Consider the following 18,227-nt stretch of genomic DNA (forward strand, 5'->3'; position numbering starts at 1 on the left):
AGGGCTGTGGTCAAACATTTTCCCAGATTTGTACCTTTTCTCCTTCCTTCTGCCTTTAGATGTTATTGCTTTACATCCTCTTTTTCATCGGCTCCGAATTTGTTTAGTATTCCCTTGTTTTACTCCCAATGAAAATCGAGGAGATTTGGTGCTTTGAAAATTCCTGAAATTGGCTGTTTTGATTTTTCTTAAAGGAATAAAAAAATGCATCGATCAACACCCCCCCCCACACACACACACACGCATACACACATCCTCATCTTTCTGGAAGATGTTACAGTGTCTTAGAGGGTTGTAGAAGGGATTGAGAGGTCCACGAAGCCCCGGCTTTGCAGCGACACCTGTCAAGTTGGGCTCAGCAGCTGCTGTCGGATTCACCCTCTGCAACGGGGGAAACAGTACTCCCACGGTGTGAGACTCCACTGATCTGGAACTGGAACGAGTGAAGGGTTTTAAGGTTCTAAGGTAACCCAGATGTCAGGGCAGAACTTTCAAACAGGCTAAGTCCAAGTTCCTCCTGAGCGAAAGCGCCTGAGAGCCCAGCCCTGGGAACTGGGCAGAATGAAAACATGGAGAGTAGCTTGGCCAATGAAAAATGATCATCGTGATCAAATCAACACTTTGAACACGGCTTTAAGTTCGCCACGCTAACTTGGCTCAGGCTGGGGACGTTGCGATGGGCTGAGGTTCTCACGTGCACTCCCCAGACATAGAGTTTTTTTTTTTTTTTTTTGAGATGACCAGGATCCTCGGGGAGGGAAGGGAACAGACTAGAGGCTGAATCTTTGGCTTAGTGCTCCGAGACGGAGACAGCCCAGCCTGTGGGATTACACGAGATAGGATCGAGTTCAAGCGGGTCCCCAGCGAGGCGAGGCGCGCCGGAAGGAATCTAAGTAAGAGTTTAATTAACTACCCCCCCCCCACGCCAAAGGAGAAGAAACCCAAATAGGCAATCCCCAAACCGTTTGATCAGAGGAAATTGGGTCTTTTTCCCCCCTTCACCCTTCCTGTCTTTCAATCCATCAGAATGGTTGGTTAAAAAAAAAAAGGCGTAAGATCGGGGGCGGGGCAGAGGAGACGACCCAACTGCACTTGAGAACCTGGGCTGAGCCCAGGCGAACTTCATCCAGCCTGTGCCCCGCGCCCAGCTCAGCCCTCCCGCTGCGCCGAGCCGGTCCTGTCCGCCCCGCCGCCGGAGCCGGGCGCCGACCCGGCCTTTCCAGGCGGAGCCAGGGGCGCGTGGGCGCGCGAACAGCCCTGATCCCGCGGCGGCGTCCGCGCTCCGCGTTTTCGCTAGCGCCGGGCAGGCTGCCGAGGGCGGGGTGCGCGGCAGCGCGGCGCGGGCTGCGGAGCCGGGCGCACTCCGCCTGCAGCCCAGCGAGCGCCGCCTCCCGCGGCCGCCGCGCCCGACAGCGCGCCCCGGAGCGTGCCCGCCTCGCACAGCCTGCGCTGACCTCCGCGAGGGGCACCGCGGCCGGTACGGCCACGTCCCGGGCTTCGGATGGTTCGCGTGCTGCCCACCCTCGCCCGCCGCTGACGCTGCGGACCTCAGCTCCGCAGACCCGCCGCGGCGCCGACGACAGTCCAGCCGAGTCCCGCTCCCTCGCCGGGGTGAGTGGGCTCCGCAGAGGGGTTACGGGTGCGGCGGTGAGGGGCGAGCGCCGCGGGGGAAGGGCCCGGCACGGTCCGCGTCACTGCGGGGGGTCTGTGACACCCAGACTGGGTCGGTGTCGCAGAAAATGGGGGAGATGGGCATAATCGGTTTGTTGGGCTGGGTAGACAGTGAAAGCCGATACTGGGGCTGCAGCACCAAAAGGGCTTCAGAGAGGCTGCCCGCAGGGCTCCTGCTTGCGGCATTACAACCAACTCTTCCCTTGATTCTCTCCTGCGTGGAAACCCGTTCAGTGGCCCCAGAGTTGGGGCGATGCGCGGCGCGGGGAGGCCGGGGTGCGTTGGTCTGTGTCCACCTCTTAGGATCGCCTGTCACCTACTGGCGTCCGGAGGCAGGGTGCCTGTTCTCCCCTAACGCTCTGGGGAAAGGGCCGATTGCTTTTTGGCTGAGGTGCATCAGCTCCCCCCTCTCCCACCCCCGCCCCCGCCCCAGCAGTGGTGTTTTCTGGATTTTGTACGTATATGGGAAAGAGTGGGAGCGTCTTCTTCCCTTTAGGCAGAAAAAGTTGGAGAAACTGGGCATGTTAATAATTAGCAGGACCGGGACTCAGGATGCAGCAGAAAGCTGTTAAATTTTCATTGCCCTCTAAGAAAAACAGACGGCACCGCCAGTGACTGTTGGCAGTGCCATGTTATTTGGGGGACTTTGGGAAAATTGTCCACAGATTGTCTTCAGGAGGCTGAAGAAGGAGGTGGGGGTGGGGGGAGGATGGCTGGCACTGCCCTGAGTTCAGCTTCCCTAAGGGAGGATTCAGAGTCATAAACCAAACACGTTTGGTTGCTGATTTTGAAGAGTGTGGTAGGCAGAGCTGCGGCGCTGAGCAAGGTGAAGAACACAGCATGGGAACTGCCTAAAGGAAAAGAACATGTAAGGATCTTGCCTCTCCCGAGGAGTTCAGATGCATTTGTGCTATAAAAAGCATGCATATATACGTGGCTTTGGGGACGGGTTTTATGAAGGACAGATTACATGAAATGAAATTGTATTTGTGCATGCCGGTACAGTTTTGTCTACCTCCCGATTTTAACCAGACTTCAGAAGGCACTGTCTGCAGCTGATGTTATATAATTGAAGCGGTTCACCATCAGTGAATTTATAATGTGCCTTTGGAGTAAAAGGAACTTCCGTCTGTTACTTCAGACAAACCCAAGGTGTAGACGGGTGAGGGTTGCTGAATGTTTGCCCTGGTCTGGCTCCAGATGTGTGAGCTCAGCTGTCGCCTGTCACTTAGGTGACAACTGGCCTTTTCCCACTAAGCCTTTGCTGTCTCCATTATCCTCAGTGAAGTGTCAATGTTCAGCCGCCTTCTATTATCAGAGTGGACTCTAGCCCCTTGGGAGGTGGCAGCCTTGTTTCACCATCCCCAACGATATGTCTGTTTTCAGACTCTAGGAAGGAAAAAAAAAATCCCATGACAGCAAGATAGATACATTTTGAATTGAGCACCAACTTAATCCAAAGATTCTGCTTTAATCAAGACAGCTCTGGAAGGATGACGCAATATTTGTCAAGCCTTTTTCTCTGGAACAATATTTACTCCCACTAGGGGATTTTAAACTTAAACAGCAGCCATTTATCTTGCTGTCTGGTGGGGCCCGGTTCAGTTTGCCTCCATGTGGTCCTAGCCTAGGTGGCTGGGCCGGGCCTGGGACAGGAATCTGTCATTGTAGCCCAGCTGGAGCCTGAAGAAAACAAAATACAGCACCTGCTGGTACCAGGAGGTTCCTAAATGCCATCAACTGGCAAGTCAGGAAACACAGAAGGAGATATTTTACAAGCTCTTCCAGAAATGTTTATACAAAGGATTTAAAGGTTAGCAATGCATGTGCTCTACATATTAATACTAAAAGGTGCTAGAGATGAATGGACGTTACCCACAGTTGAAAGTTAGCACACTTGCTGATGAACTTGAAAATCTCTCTTTTAATAAGCCAAGGCTAACAATAGGGACTTCTTGTGAATCAGTGTGGGAGGGAGGGAGAGAGGGCTAAAGGACTGGATGGGACATTGGGGTAGCTATATTGATGTGAGAGAATGGATTTTGTAAATTAATTTTTCAATCCTTAATTTGGTACTAATCTGTGATTTATCACTGAGGGAGCCTGTTGGTTCACAGGCTTTTAAAAGAAAAGTGATGTATTTTACTCAAGTGACAGATTCAATCAGTTCTGCCAGCAATACCACTGAACCTTTAATTAAAAGTTTATCATGTTTTTAAAATCAAGGTCCATGGAACTGCCATTTGTCTCTATAATAAAGGAGGTTGTAATGAGTCAGCTTGGGTCACCCAAATAAAAGCTAATATCAGCTGGAGGAAAAAAAAGACCCTTATAGGGTTAATAGCTAAACTATTAAGTTTAGAGTCAGATATGGGTGAAAGTCTGGTTATTCCTAATGTCCTCTGCTATGATAACTCTGAAAAGACACAAAAGAAAAAAGGTGACAATTTAAAATTTCTTAAGTTAGAATTTTAAAAAGTAAGCTGAAATCTAAGTTTTAAAAAGTGACTGTAAGATAATTTCTCTAAAACCGTTTATAATTACTTGAAAACCGAATACAAATACTTGAGTATTATGAGTGATTTTTCATAATACTCATGAGATGGAACAAGAATTTTTAAAATGATTCTCCAGTAATTAAGTAACTATTTTAGTGATATAGTTTGGGTTGTCCATATTACAGGAAACAATTTTCAGAAAAGATTATTCTAGTTAACTACTGTTAATTTTCCCATTAAAGTAGTTTATAAAGAGTAAATTTTTCCTTTTAAAGAAGGAAAGTAATTTTAAAAATCAAAGTGATTCTCATCTGTGCATAGAAATGTTAAAGATGTCAGTAGACCAGGCTATACTCCTTCCCCTTGGGAAAAAAAATAGCTCTCTCTCTTTATTTCCCTCCAGGTTACATAAAATAATGTTAATTGTTTAACTCTTACTCATGTGAGAGTATTCAGTTTGCTTAAATGCAGGTCCAATTATTTCACGATAAAGAGGAATTAGGAAAGTGAATGAGATATTTCTTGGTTGGTTGGTTTTGAGGGGCCACTCCTGCTTTGTCTTCTGGTCACAGAATAAAGCAGTACCGTATTACACACTCATGTCTTTAGAAGATCGTGTTAGCAAACGAGCTGGGAGAGGGAAGTACAGTAGTCCTGGTGCCAAGTCCTGCCTTGATGCAGTTCCTCGAAACCTCAGGCGGTACGCGGAGCCAGAGCCGAGTGCCAGGACCCAGCCGGCCCCCCTTCTGGACTCTTCCGTCTCTGGACGCACTCAAGCCTAGCACCTCAGCACCGCCAGCAACCAATAGCCAACCTTCCTGTCTGTGGCCGTGCAGAACTGAAGTCGCGGAGGTTAACTAAGTGTGTGTTGGTGGAGGAACATTCTGGAGCAGTGGAAAAGGCCTGGCCCGAAATGGCACATGGGGGTCCACCTCACTCTCCATTTCCCTCACTCTCCTGTCTCCTGAAGGAGGGATGGTGCGAAGAGACAGGCTTTACAAGATGGAGCACGCTGATGTCATGACACTCCTGGCGCAGAGACACGACAGAATAATCGGACCCCTCTCCCGTGTGCCAGAATGACACGATTTTTCCAAGAACCGTTCCTGAGCCACAGGTCCACTGGCTCTATTAACAGTCCCCCTGGGGCGGGGTCGGGGTGGGGTTCAAACCTCTCAAAAAGAATGCAGTAATTCTTCCTATGTCTCTGTTTTGTGCCCTTGTTTAGACTAAATGCATTTTGGTCACTTTTTTTTTTTTTTTTTTTGTGGTATGCGGGCCTTCCCCTGTTGTGGCCTCTCCCGTTGCGGAGCACAGGCTCCGGACGCGCAGGCTCAGCGGCCATGGCTCACGGGCCCAGCCGCTCCGCGGCACTTGGGATCCTCCCATACCGGGGCGCGAACCCGGTTCCCCTGCATCGGCAGGCGGACGCGCAACCACTGCGCCACCAGGGAAGCCCGATTTTGGTCACTTTTGAAGGGACCTCTCTAGAACAAGAACGATTGCCCAGCCTGAACTGATTAGACCTTTCCAGATCTATTTCCTTATGAAGAGAGATTTTAAATGTAAAATAAAAATAAAAATACCAGCAAGGCAGAAGCCAGTGTAAACATTTTAAAACTTAGAGCTGTAAACTAGCGAGCAGCTGTCATTCCCCTTTACTTAACTTTTTCCTTCCTGTCCATAACTTCGTCCGAAGCGATCCTAAAAAACAACTGACCAGTTCGACTGCAGTTGCGTTTTTTCTCACTGGTAGGTTTGTCCTAAACTCTTGCGAGAGAAGCCTTTCATTTCGAGTAGATTGCACTTCAGAAGAAAAAAAAAAAGTGCGGGCTGTGTTATTTCAGTTGTTCAAGTACTAAAGTCATGTACTCCTTTCTAAGAGTTTTGTCCCGACTGCTGATTTATAGCACCCACCAGCTTTTGCTTTGTGTATGCCTCTCTCTGTTTCCTTCTTGTCTCATTGGGCCTCTGGAAAGAAAGAGTTGTCAATATTACAGTGAAAATATTGTAGTCAGATGTGGCCTTAAGGAGACCCCTGGGTGCAGCGTACTCTCCCTCAGCTGCCCTGCTTTTATCTGCAGTGCAGATCCCACAGCTTACAATTATGGTCTTTGACTTTGGTAACAATTCTGTTTGAAATGTTTCCAATTACACACAATATTGGCGGCATGTAGCAGCTGCATGCCAAAAAGCATTTCCAAGTGTGTTCCAAGAATCAGGCTGTGATTGCTTTTAATTTAAATAAAGGCTATTTGGTTTCCTGGGAAGCTTTTTATAACCACCTTCTCTCCCTCACCCCATTTTTGTCACCTTTTAAAAAAAGTCTCATATAAGGTAGCCACCACTTAATGTGATACAGTATTGGCCCTGGTTTTCTAGGATGGCCCTTGGCTTTGTGCAAGCATGAGGACTGTTCAATAAAGGAAAACTTAAAGAAACATTGTACAACAGTTTGGATTTCCCCAAAGAAGAAAAGAAGGAAAGGTTATCTGATCACATATTGTAAGTAGCCAACGTTTTTGAATTTTCCCCCTCCTTCTTTAGGGATCTGTCATTATAATTATCTATTTAGGTCCCTGAAGATTATTAGGTACAGTGTCTTTCCTTCAACTTCTTCTACTTTTCTTTTTGTGAGCCCATGAACATATGTTAAAGACACATTAAAAAGGTAGAGAAAGTTCAATAAGAATATTCTTAAAACAGTGGGCATGGGGGGGCGGGGCAGGGAGGGAACCATGGAAATAATTTCACCATTCTACAGCAACCAAACCTGCCAGATCACCCCCTCTGTGGGCTTGAAATCTCTGAACACTGAAACCTTTTAAAACAGTAGTGGCTTAAATCTTTTAATAGCTACCAGATATACTTGACTTATTAAATCTGAAAATAAGAAAATATACACTTTCAGGATTTAGAGTGAAGGGATTAGTTGCAGGACTGGGGGGTTCTGTTTCCAGGATGGTTTGTTGGCCCATTTGAAACATAACACCTAGAGCTAGAGGGTATCCAATAGCTGAGGTGCTAAGATGGTCCCAATTAGGGTGTTTTCACATAGGCTCTTTCAATCCTGGCAAACACATCCTATAGAATATAGTGCTTCTTTGGGTTGAACAGTAGTTGACTTGCATAAATGCCAACATCTCTTCTGGCATTTTTGGAAATCTTCCATCATGTAATAAATAGTGCTGTATAATCCAAATTTGTAAATGCCATGTTTCATGTATCCCCTGTAGAGACAGCTGAAATTAACCCAGGCTGCTAGGGATCATTGAGATCCTGGAGGTTAAGTTACTGCCTGCATCCAGTGTCCTACCACTAATGAATGATGGTGGGGGGCTTTGACCAAAGCTAGGAGAGGGTGCGAGGTTAGCCTTAGTGTAAGAAGCACCCACCAACCGACACTTAGCCTTGTCCTTTCTCCTTGAAAACTCTTTCAATTAAGCAAACCTTCTCAGAGGAAATTTACTCAACTCAAGGTAGAATGAAATTTATGTTGCTTTACCAGCTGAGCACCCCAGCCTGCCAAATACTCAGCCCACCCAGGTCCATTGCTATAGTGACAAAACCCACTATAGTAACTATGGTTGAAGTAGAAAGTCTATTAAAACCCATTTCTATATTGGCCAGCTCCTCTGCCGTCGTTGCAGTGCAGTCTTCTGGATACACATACACATACACATACACACACACACACACACACACACACACACACACACTCATACACAACATTCTTTTAATCTAATAATAGTAAATGATTTAGACCGTGTTATAGTTTCACGAGAGGCATTTGTACTTGTTTTTTTTGTCTTTTATCTCAGTGATAAGTAAATAGTATGGTATTCTTCTGAAGAAACCCATAACTTGTTAACTGTAATTGATGTTTCCAACTCTGTTATTTACATGCTTGAATAATCTATGTTCCTTCGTTAGGATCTGAAAAAGACCTAGATAGCATGGCATTTTGTTTTGTTTTAAAATATCTCTGCCTTGAAATAGAGACACAGATGTGGAGAACAAACGTATGGACGCCAAGGGGGGAAAGTGGGGAAGGGAGGGCGGTGATGGGATAAAATGGGAGATTGGGATTGACATATATACACTAATATGTATAAAATAGATAACTAATTTTTTAAAAGACCTAAAAATAAATAAATAAAATATCTCTGCCAAACAATTTCAGGAACTGTTAGATTTTGTGTAAGAAGACTCCTTAGTGCTCTAGTGTTGAAATACTTGTTATAATGTGTGTCAAAAGGAGACAGCATTTTAAATTCCTCCGTGACTATGTAATTAATAAGTATGTTCAGTGCTTGAAGTATGTGCATGTTACATAATTTTTAGAAAGAGATAAAGTTAGCTCTGAAGTGCATTAGAGAATCACAGATGTTTCTTGTAAGAAAATTCATATGCTTCGTAGGAATTTTGAACTCCTTTCTGATGCTTAGCTTTGTTCCTTGCAAGGATCATATGAATAATTTCATTGAGTTGCTTCAGTTCTTATTTACACAAGCCTTGGGAAGGGAGCTGAAGTGATAAATAACTTGCCCCCTCACCTAGTTCTGAAATGCTTTAGCCTTTTATGTTTTTGTGAATGTGAAGGGAGGGAATAAAATATACAGAGAAGATGTTTGTGTTTAACTAACTTAATCATATAAGTTCCCTTTGTGGGTCTTCTATAAGCTTAAACAGCTTGTCAGGCTAATAGCCAAAAACATGTCCTCAAGTACTGCCAAACGTGTTAAAAGCAGACCAAGCTTTCTTCATATTGAGGTATTGGAAACATATTTTTTTTAACCTTCTGAATTTTAGGAATAAACCAGAAAAAATCACTCTCTTCTTCTCCTTACCCACAAAAGCCAAAATTATTATTCAGTGCAGTGCTGAAATGAGAAACTGATAGGAATAATGATATTTGTGTGGGAAGGTTTTAAACTGGCTTGACTTGGCTGTTTAAGCAGGGAGCAACCAGGTTACAATGGTACATGATGGGTCTTTGTTTTTTATGTGTTCGTGTTGCCTGTACACACTAGCTTGTTTTACTTTGGTTCAGTAACTTTTGGTCAAGTACTTGTCCATTTATCCTGTTTCTTCTTGAGCAGAGATTCAAGGACAGACAGTGGTGATGCAATATAATAGTACAGAAAAAGACAGTTTTTCTACCATCATTTTCTGAAAATCAGAAAATTTGGACTGTAGTATAATAGCTGTGTGATTTCCAGTCAGCCACTCAGCCTTTCTGGGCCTCAGTTCCTCATATATAAAGTAAGGGAATTAGGCCAGGTCAGTGCATGTTAACCGAAGGTTTGAACCGTAAGCACCTATGGAGCTTTTTCAAAATGCAAATACACAGAGATTTTTCAGGCAGCAGGTTTGGGGTGTGGTCTTGCACATTTAACTTGAAAAAGCTCTTCAAGTAATTTGATACACAGCTGTGGTTAAGAGCCACTAAATTAGATGATCTCTAAGATTTCCTTCCAGTTCTAAAATTTTATGTTTCTAATCCGACTAGACTGAACATTTTTCCTTCCTTCCTTTCTGTTTTGTTCATTTGTTCATTCATTCTTAACAGCTACGTTCATTCCTAATGTTGCTGTCAAAATATAGACATCATTTTAACTCAGTTCTGGGAAGATCTATGTTCTGCTCCTGTGAGTAGATGGTAATTGATATAAGGGAGGAACCACGTTAGTTCACCATTTCATACCCAACGCCTAACACAGTGCCTGGTACATAGCAGACACTCAACAACAGAGAGCCCCAAAACTCAGGAATCTTTGAAAATGTGATATTAGTTATTTTAGAATAATATGGTTGACATTCTGTAGTGTACACAGAAGTATAAATATAATGCTGTACACATGAAACTTATATAATGTTATAAGCCAATATTACCTCAATAAAAGATAAATTAAAAATGAAATAAAGTAAAATAATATGCTCAATATGTGTTTTGTCAGCCTCCAGGTACCTTTCAGGTAAAGTGCCTCCAAGTTTAAAACAATGGATGTAATTGTTCATCTGAAAAATAACATAATAAATACATTATTTCCTTTATGTTTCCAGACTTTTGGGATACTCTATAGTGTACTGATTGTAGTTTTTCCCAGATTAACAATTGGTCTCATTGCTTTAAATGTGGAGTTACATTACCTGAAAAGGTATCTGGAGGTTGACAAAAAAGATACCAAGCATATTACTTGAAAGTGCAATTAATGTACTATGAAAAACAGATTATCCTATGAAAACCATAATGTGTCTTATGTTTCCTTATCTCTTGGGCTCTTGCATTCGTTGAATGAATGATTGTTCAGTTTTCTGCCATGACCTATGTGTGTCAGTTTAAGAAGTATAACCCAACCAAATCACTATAAAGGTTTCAGAGCTTATGTGACAAATTTACAACTTTATTACAATTTTAAGTCTTATTTTAAAATATTTTAAATTACAAAGGTCAAAATTTTTAAATCGATTGCTAATTATAATCGTTTATTATAGCCAGCAGTTATGTTGGATCCTTTTACAGACATGATTCCACGTCATATATTTCATAACATATAAAGTGCTTTCAAAGTGTCCATATCCACAGTGCATGTGTGTATACACAGATATATGTGTATGTATACACATATGTATATTGTTCTAGATACAATAAATCAGAAAATCTCAATAAAATATGAGAAGCACACTCTGTTTTTCTCATAACTATGATGCATCTGAAAGTTTTATTATCAAGGGTAGGAAAATTCTTGGTTGCATAGTTTTCTGCAAATTGATTAAAAGAGTTTGTTGCCCATTTTGTTTCTCTGCTCTTTTCTTCAGTCTTTGAAAAATTGGGTTATTTCCTATCATTATCCATTATTACCATTACTGTAGAACATAGACTAAATAAAAAGAACTTAAACCAATCAGTATAACTGCTGGCTGTGTCTGCATAATAGGAACAAAAGGAGACATTTGATACTTACCTAGTTTACTTGATTTTTTTGTTGTTATTGTATGTTGCTGTTCTTGAGGGGAGGGAGGGTGTTGTTTTGTTTTTAATTAAAAGAACTTTAAAAATTCGCCTTTCTAAAACCGGGATAACTGTCCAGTTTCCTCTCTACTTTTTCACTGTGAAGGCATGGTCAGTAGCAAAATCAGCTAGCGTGAGCTCTTTTTTCCTACACCCACTGCCAAATCAACTAATCAGGGCCTCAGAGTGGACATTGACACCTGAGTTATCTGCTTGGGTTGTTTGTACACCGTAACAGGAAAGCTCTCTCTTAGTCATTATGTGAAGGGATACTACTGTGAGGCATTTTAGTCAGGAAAAAGATTAAGTAGTCCTAAAGAGGGTTTCAGGATCATTGGAGATAAATTGAGGGCTGGTCCAAAGTATGGTATAAGCCTTATTATTTGTAGGTTTCACTTTCCTGAAGTTTCACAGCTAATCTTCTTGTTTGTTCTGGACTTCAAGCTAATGTAAAAGCACACGTGTTGGTTTTTCCAAGTGGGAAGATGGCTCACTCCATCCCTTCAGGTCTCAGCTCAAAAGGCATCTGGTATCAGGGAAGCCCTCCCTGATCACCTTACATGAAACAGCAGCGCCCCTGCCTTCCCAGTCACCAGTTAGCACTCCCAAAACCCCTTAACCTGCTTCACTTTTCTCCATAGCACTTACCACTCCTGAACAGATATCTACTTATTGTAGCTGTTTGTTCCAGGAAGAAATCTCTATGCTGTCTTGTATATGGCTTTATGCCCATTCTTAGAGTAGTGCCTGGCACATACTAGGGCACTACTTAATAAATACCTGCAGAATGAATGACTGCAAATATTTAGGGAGCTTCGAATTGGAACACCCCTCCCTGATCTAATAATATGTATAATAATGTGTATAAGCTAGTTAGAGGGTTTTACTCTTACATTCTCATTCTCCTAATAGAACCATAAAGTTAGCAAATGGCCACCCTCATTTTACAGGGTAGGCATTTGTGGACCATTTTAATGTTATATATAAAGTAAAAACGGAAACCAGGACTTCCCTGGTGGCACAGTGGTTAAGAATCCGCCTGCCAATGCAGGGGACACGGTTGGAGCCCCGGTCCAGGAAGATCCCACATGTTGTGGAGCAACTAAGCCTGTGCACCACAACTACTGAGCCTGCGCTCTAGAGCCCGCGAGCCACAACTGCTGAGCCCCTGTGGCTAGAGCCCCTGCTCTGCAACAAGAGAAGCCACTGCAATGAGAGAAGCCTGCACACCGCAATGAAGAGTAGCCCCCGCTCGCCGCGACTAGAGAAAGCCCACGCGCAGCAACAAAGACCCAACGCAGCCAAAAATAAATTTAAAAAAAAAATCTATATGTCATAAAATAACCTTAAACAAAAAAAACAAAACAGAGACCTGACTGCTGTTTTTACCTGAGTGAAAATCTCCAAAACAGAGTCTTCTGGTGTATTTGGCTGGGGGCGGGTGGCAGCTACAGTGGAGTTTCTGAGCTGTTTCCTCCCTTATCTGAATAAAGCCAGAGAAATGTTATGGAGTATGAGGAAAGAAACTGATCAAATACCCCTCCTCCCTTCTCTCCACCACAAAGTGCTCAATGATATGTAATCATATAGTGAATGGATGCCATATTAATAGAAGTAAGACCAAATATTTGTGAGCTATGTGACTTCCCACTTCATAACGCACCCATGATGCTCTGTAACCTTAAAAAAAAAAGGTAGTATCTTCTGACAGAATTTTTTGTTAAAATAAGGATGATGGACTATCTTTCACTCAAGAAATCCTGACTTAAATTCCAGAGGTGAAAAGCTAATCCTCTAAGTGATTTCAGCCAGCTCAGTAGGAAACCTGGTTGCTTGAAATTATTATTTTAATGTCTCAGGTTCCAGGGCTAAATTGGCGGTGAGTCAGCTTTCCTGTTAAGGAGCTGTGCCAGTGTATTTGTCCAGAAATTATCATGTTTTAACTCAGGGGTTCTTTATGACTAATACGGCTAATACCTCCGAAGTACACAAAGCAATTTCAGATTCATCTCATTTACCTTCACCGCATCTTTGTGTAGACGTCTAACCAAGGTTATCCCCAATTTACTGATGGAAAAGCTGCCTGTTCGTTCAAGATGCACCTTCCTAAGGAGCTTTGGTTTGATGATTCCTAAATAAATTAGTAGTTCAATTTTTCTAAAGAAAGAAACAAAAGAAAGAGGAAAAATAAGCAGGCACTTAAAATCTATCTAAAATAGTTTGATGTTTTATTGTTTTGTAAACATTGCTGTGTTTATATATGTTCCATATTAAATGCTTTTAGATAATTATAGCCTCTACTACTACTAACTTACATGTAATCTTGGACAAGTCACTTAATTTTTTGGACTTCTTACCCACTTTGTGCCTCAGTTTCCTGAATGATAAGTGAGAGGCCTAATGACATTTTAGGCTCAAAATTTCCTTGCTAAAATACTGGATTTGGAGGCTAAAACTTTAGGGGAATAGTTAATAAATGGGAGCTAATATTGTTATTATTATTAATTTTCATCATTACCTAAGTCCCTGACTAGAATTATTTAACAATCTACTCAAAATTATTCATGTTAACCAGGTGCAACTTTTAAAAATGGTCTCTTTATTCATGATTCAGTGTGGCCAATTCAAAATTCAACAGTAGCTGTGTTTTAAAGACCTAAGAGACCACTTCCCCTTACCAAAAGTCTGGTTTAATAAGTTACGTTATAATTTAATAGGAGCTAAAAAAATGCAGTAATATTCAGAGCAAATTATTAATCTGATGTAGTTACAACAATGGCATAGTTATATTCATACTAAAAGTTACAAATGTGAGTACTGTGTTTATACATGGGAAATATGGAAAATTTATAAAATTTATAAAGTAAGACTCAAAGTAGTATGTTCACTTACTTATGTAATCAATAGTGATTATAATTTTGTTTAAAATGTGCGTGTCCATTGACCAAATTGGAATTAATTGGGGGAGGTTTAGAGAGGGTTTGCTGGAAAATAAGAGTAGCCCAGCATCCATTTTAGTTGCATTCTTAATATTTTTTTAAACCATAATAATATTCTTATCTCCCCCCCCCAATAAAAGCTGGTATAAATATGCAATCAGTGGTGAAACTCTTTCTGTATTAATCTTAAATAATACATGTTGGCCTGTGTCACCATACCCACTAGCCTGGCTGTTCCATTTTTGTAACAAAAATCATTTTTGTGATTAATTAAATCACTAACTTGTATGCAAATTCTCAGGCCCTTTGATCTTATTCACATTCTAATTAGGCTGAGCCTGAAGTTACAGCGGCCCACTGGGAAGTAGGGTACTACTTATATTATATCTCCGAAGATGGAGTTTGTGAGTTGTTCAGATGAACAACTCAATGAGCCGTGGCCCTGATCCCAGCAGATTTGCAAGTGACTATAAGTGCTGTTCCAATAGGAAGTACTATAGAAATGTGACATTAATAATCACCAGTTTGAATCTGGGTCGCTTCAGCCATGACTCAGAGATCAAACGCTATCAGATGGTAATGAGTGTGTGAAAGTGCTGCACGAAGGCATTCCATCTCTTAATGACAATTTGTGGGTCTTCTCAGCAGAAGGTTAGAGGGAGGAAAAGAAATAAAGTTGCATCTGCTCCTTGGTCTGGAGGCCAACCCTCCAGGTTACAGTTGGCATACTTTTGCAGAGATGTTTTAGGGACAGCTCACAGTAGTTTCTGTTGTTCTAGCTCCTTAAATGGGTATACAGAACCTTTCATCTTCTGCCTCATTTCCTGACCATTTATTCACTTCAAAGTGATGGTAGCTATTTTGCATATTCTCTACCTTTTCTCTCCTCTGAAAGGTAAGAAGAAATTGCACTTACAAACGCATGTTAACCATTTAATGTTAAACTTCCCATTTTTATTTCAGTTTGGGGGCACCATTTTCACTTCAGCACACTCTCATTGAGTCCTGTGGTTTGCCAGGCACTGTGCTAGGCTCTGGGAATACAAACATCAAATAAGAATGGTTCCTGTCTTTAAAAAGCTCACCATTTTGTAGGGAAGGAAGGCATTTAAGCACTTGTGAAATACTGTGGTAGAGGCAGGAATAGAAATGTACTAGATATAGTAGTGGCACAAAGCCAAAAGTGGAAGTCATTTGTTCTGTGTGAATTGTTAAGGAAGGCTCCAGAGAGGAGGATATGGTTGAGATGGGTCTTGACGACTGAATAGGAGTTGACCAAGCCATTAGAATTGAACAATGACTCAGGCTGGGGAGAAGGCAAAGTGTGTACAAAGGCAGGAAATATGAGACAAGCATGATGCTCTGTGAATTGCAGATATTTCTATCTGGCTCTAAGATTAATTATGCTCTTAGTCATGGACTTATTGTCACCTTTATAAAACTTCAGTTTCAATCAGAAGTAGGAGATGAGTTTTGACAACTTTAATTGTGACCCTGTCTTTCTTCTCTGTAATTGACTTTAAGCTTCTGAATAAGGGCTCTCTCTTCTCCTTAAATGTTGCATTAACCTGGACAAACCACCAGGTATTTATATACACTTGTGTCTTTTCATTGTTATGTTGGTACTGTCTAAATTTATTTACTCTTCATTTTCACTGCCAGGTTTCAATTTCAGACTCAAGTGTTTAGACAACATTATATAATGTGTTGCACTTTTATGACATCTGCTTTAGAACTGTGTAAGTGCTTTCCGTGAAAGCTAATGGTTGGGACAAAAAAGAGCCTAAATGTCACCAAGTGGCCACCAGATGTGTTTTATTGTGTTGGTATCTCTGTTTTGTTTTCATAAAAACTTTTTTTTAGTCTAAGAAACCTTACCAAGCAGAAATAGCAGACAGTAGACTTGTAGGAGATGAACTATTTTCTTCATTTCCTGATTGTTATTTCTTGATCTCCTGTTTCAAAAACTATGATTCAGCTGAAAAGAATCCGTAACAATATAATTTAGAATACTGTACTTTTTAAAAGCAAATTACGTTATGTTTGTTTTTCGAAGGTAAGTTCACTTCTTAGGCTGGAAGGCCTGCTGTGTTTCAATATGTGGTTCTTCAGTGTGGTGAGATTAAGATTGTGATTTAGCATCTTTCAGAATTTCTGCCATCTGATTGTTCACTGAGCAATCAGTATGTTTTCAGGCAGTCTGGCGTGTGATAAATATTTTGTAGCATATGTGGCTGAACATGCCAATCGCAAAGGGCTTTACAAGCTTTAATTAATTTTCACAACAACCAGATGCACTCTGCTTTATTCATGAGAAGTCCACAGACAGTGGAGTTCAGAGTGTTGCCCAGATTCGTCTAGCAAAGTGGTTTACAAACTTTTTTTGGATAGCTGAACACTTTTCTCAAACACAAGATAATCTGGAACTCCAGCACGTCAAGTAGAAACTGCTTTAGTTGGGAGGGAGAAAGGGAGTTAGTGATAGGGCTGCCAGATTTGTCAAGATAAGAAAACCACACAAGATGCCCAGTTGATTTGAATTTCAGGTAAACAATTAAGAATTTTTAGTATAAGTGTGTCTCAAATATTGCATGTCCCTAAAAAAATAATTGATGGTTTGTCTGAAATTCAGACTTAACCGTGCATCCTGTATGTTACCTGGCAACTCAAAAGTTCCTGTTTATAGCCCTTCCCTTTCAGTGCCCTTGTCTCCTCCTCAGCCAGGTGAGGGTCCTGGTTCTTTGCACACAGTTTGAAAACCACAGATAGAAGAAATCTATACAAATGCTGAGAGAGAATTAATAATACGTTTTTTTTCTCAGTCCAAATTTAGGAAGTATTATCACTTCCTTGGCTATGTTAGAGAATCTCCATGACCATGCATCCACTGCTGCATACGATAGTTGTAAAGAATTATTGCCTTTGCTTTGCCTTTCTTGTTTCTTAGGATAAAATACTTTAGTCTCCCAGTCTTTGGGAACAGTGTTTGTCAAGTCACCTATTCGTATAAGTCAGCAATTTAAGTGGAAGGAGAACTGATGGTAAATCAGAATTGCAGTTTTGCCAAATAGAGTCCATCCAAAAAGAGAAAAATGGATGGGAGCTTGTGAGCCTGATTCTAATGCAGCCCAAGGGAGAGGTGCCTGCATGGGCCCATCCTTGGCTTTTGGTCTAGTTGACATGCACATGTTTTAGTGGTCCTGGCTTGAAGATAATACCTGTTAAGGTAATTCAGTTATTTTGCTCCAGTATTTTAAAGCAGCCCTCAGATTATTATTTTCATTTCTCAAGCTGACTCCTTTGTGGAATATTCTTATTTATTTGGCCATTACATTTCTCAGTGTAACTGAGTACAGTCTAATTAGCGATCAGAAGCCACTAAATTTCTTTAGGACGAAACAATCCTGCAGTGCTCAAGGAACTCGCTGGATTAACTGATGAAAAGTCTTTTAAAAACATACAAGAAACTGAGGACCTTCTCCCGGACCTATGGGTCCCCAGGTGCTTTGGGTTTGATGCCCTGTGTGGATGGCCTACTGACTCTCCGTGAAGTTTTTGTATTAGCAAAATGTTAGTAATGGTTTATTTCTTGGTGGGTAGATTAGGAATGGATATGACTTTATGTCCCTTTTTCATTTTTTCCATAGTTTGTGCTGTAGGTGTGTTACTTTTTAAATAAGGAAATTAAGTATTAGTGATATATTTTAAATGTTTCTTGGTAGGGGGAAAACCCATAAATATTTCCTTGTTTAAATGTTCTAAAGTATAGATGAAGATCATCTGGAATATAGATAGTTTTCATTTGCAAATGCTTATATATCTTTGAAGGTTAATTGTAATATGAAATCTACCCGAATTGTTCACACTTAAAATTTCTCTCATTCATTCTATTCATTCAACAAATATTTATTGAAGAAACATAGACATATTCCAGTACAACACAAGAAAGGGGGTGATAAGTGGAAGCAAAAGGAAAGGAAGATCCAAAGATGTGACCCACCCGCTCCATCCTTCAGGACACCACGATGTGGTGGGCTGGGCTGGGGAATGCACTCATGCAAGAGGAAGGATGCTTGGCCTCAATCAGTACATGAACCCTCTGAT

At 41.5% G+C, this 18,227-nt stretch overlaps 1 protein-coding gene across 2 annotated transcripts in view; it reads left to right on the forward strand.

Annotated features, from left to right (window-relative positions):
- Nucleotides 1-1,429: 1,429 nt before the first annotated feature.
- Nucleotides 1,430-18,227, forward strand: part of PRICKLE1 (prickle planar cell polarity protein 1) — a 108,375-nt gene continuing 91,577 nt past the window's right edge. The window contains exons 1-2 of one of the 2 annotated variants that reach the window (XM_028491438.2): nt 1,430-1,611; nt 6,552-6,674. The gene's annotated coding sequence lies outside the window, so the exon portion shown is untranslated. The remainder of the gene's footprint in view (nt 1,612-6,551; nt 6,675-18,227) is intronic. The other variant, XM_024122947.3, reaches the window with a different exon arrangement.

This window comes from Physeter macrocephalus, chromosome 6 (assembly GCF_002837175.3).
Source record: "Physeter macrocephalus isolate SW-GA chromosome 6, ASM283717v5, whole genome shotgun sequence".
Taxonomy (NCBI): domain Eukaryota; kingdom Metazoa; phylum Chordata; class Mammalia; order Artiodactyla; family Physeteridae; genus Physeter; species Physeter macrocephalus.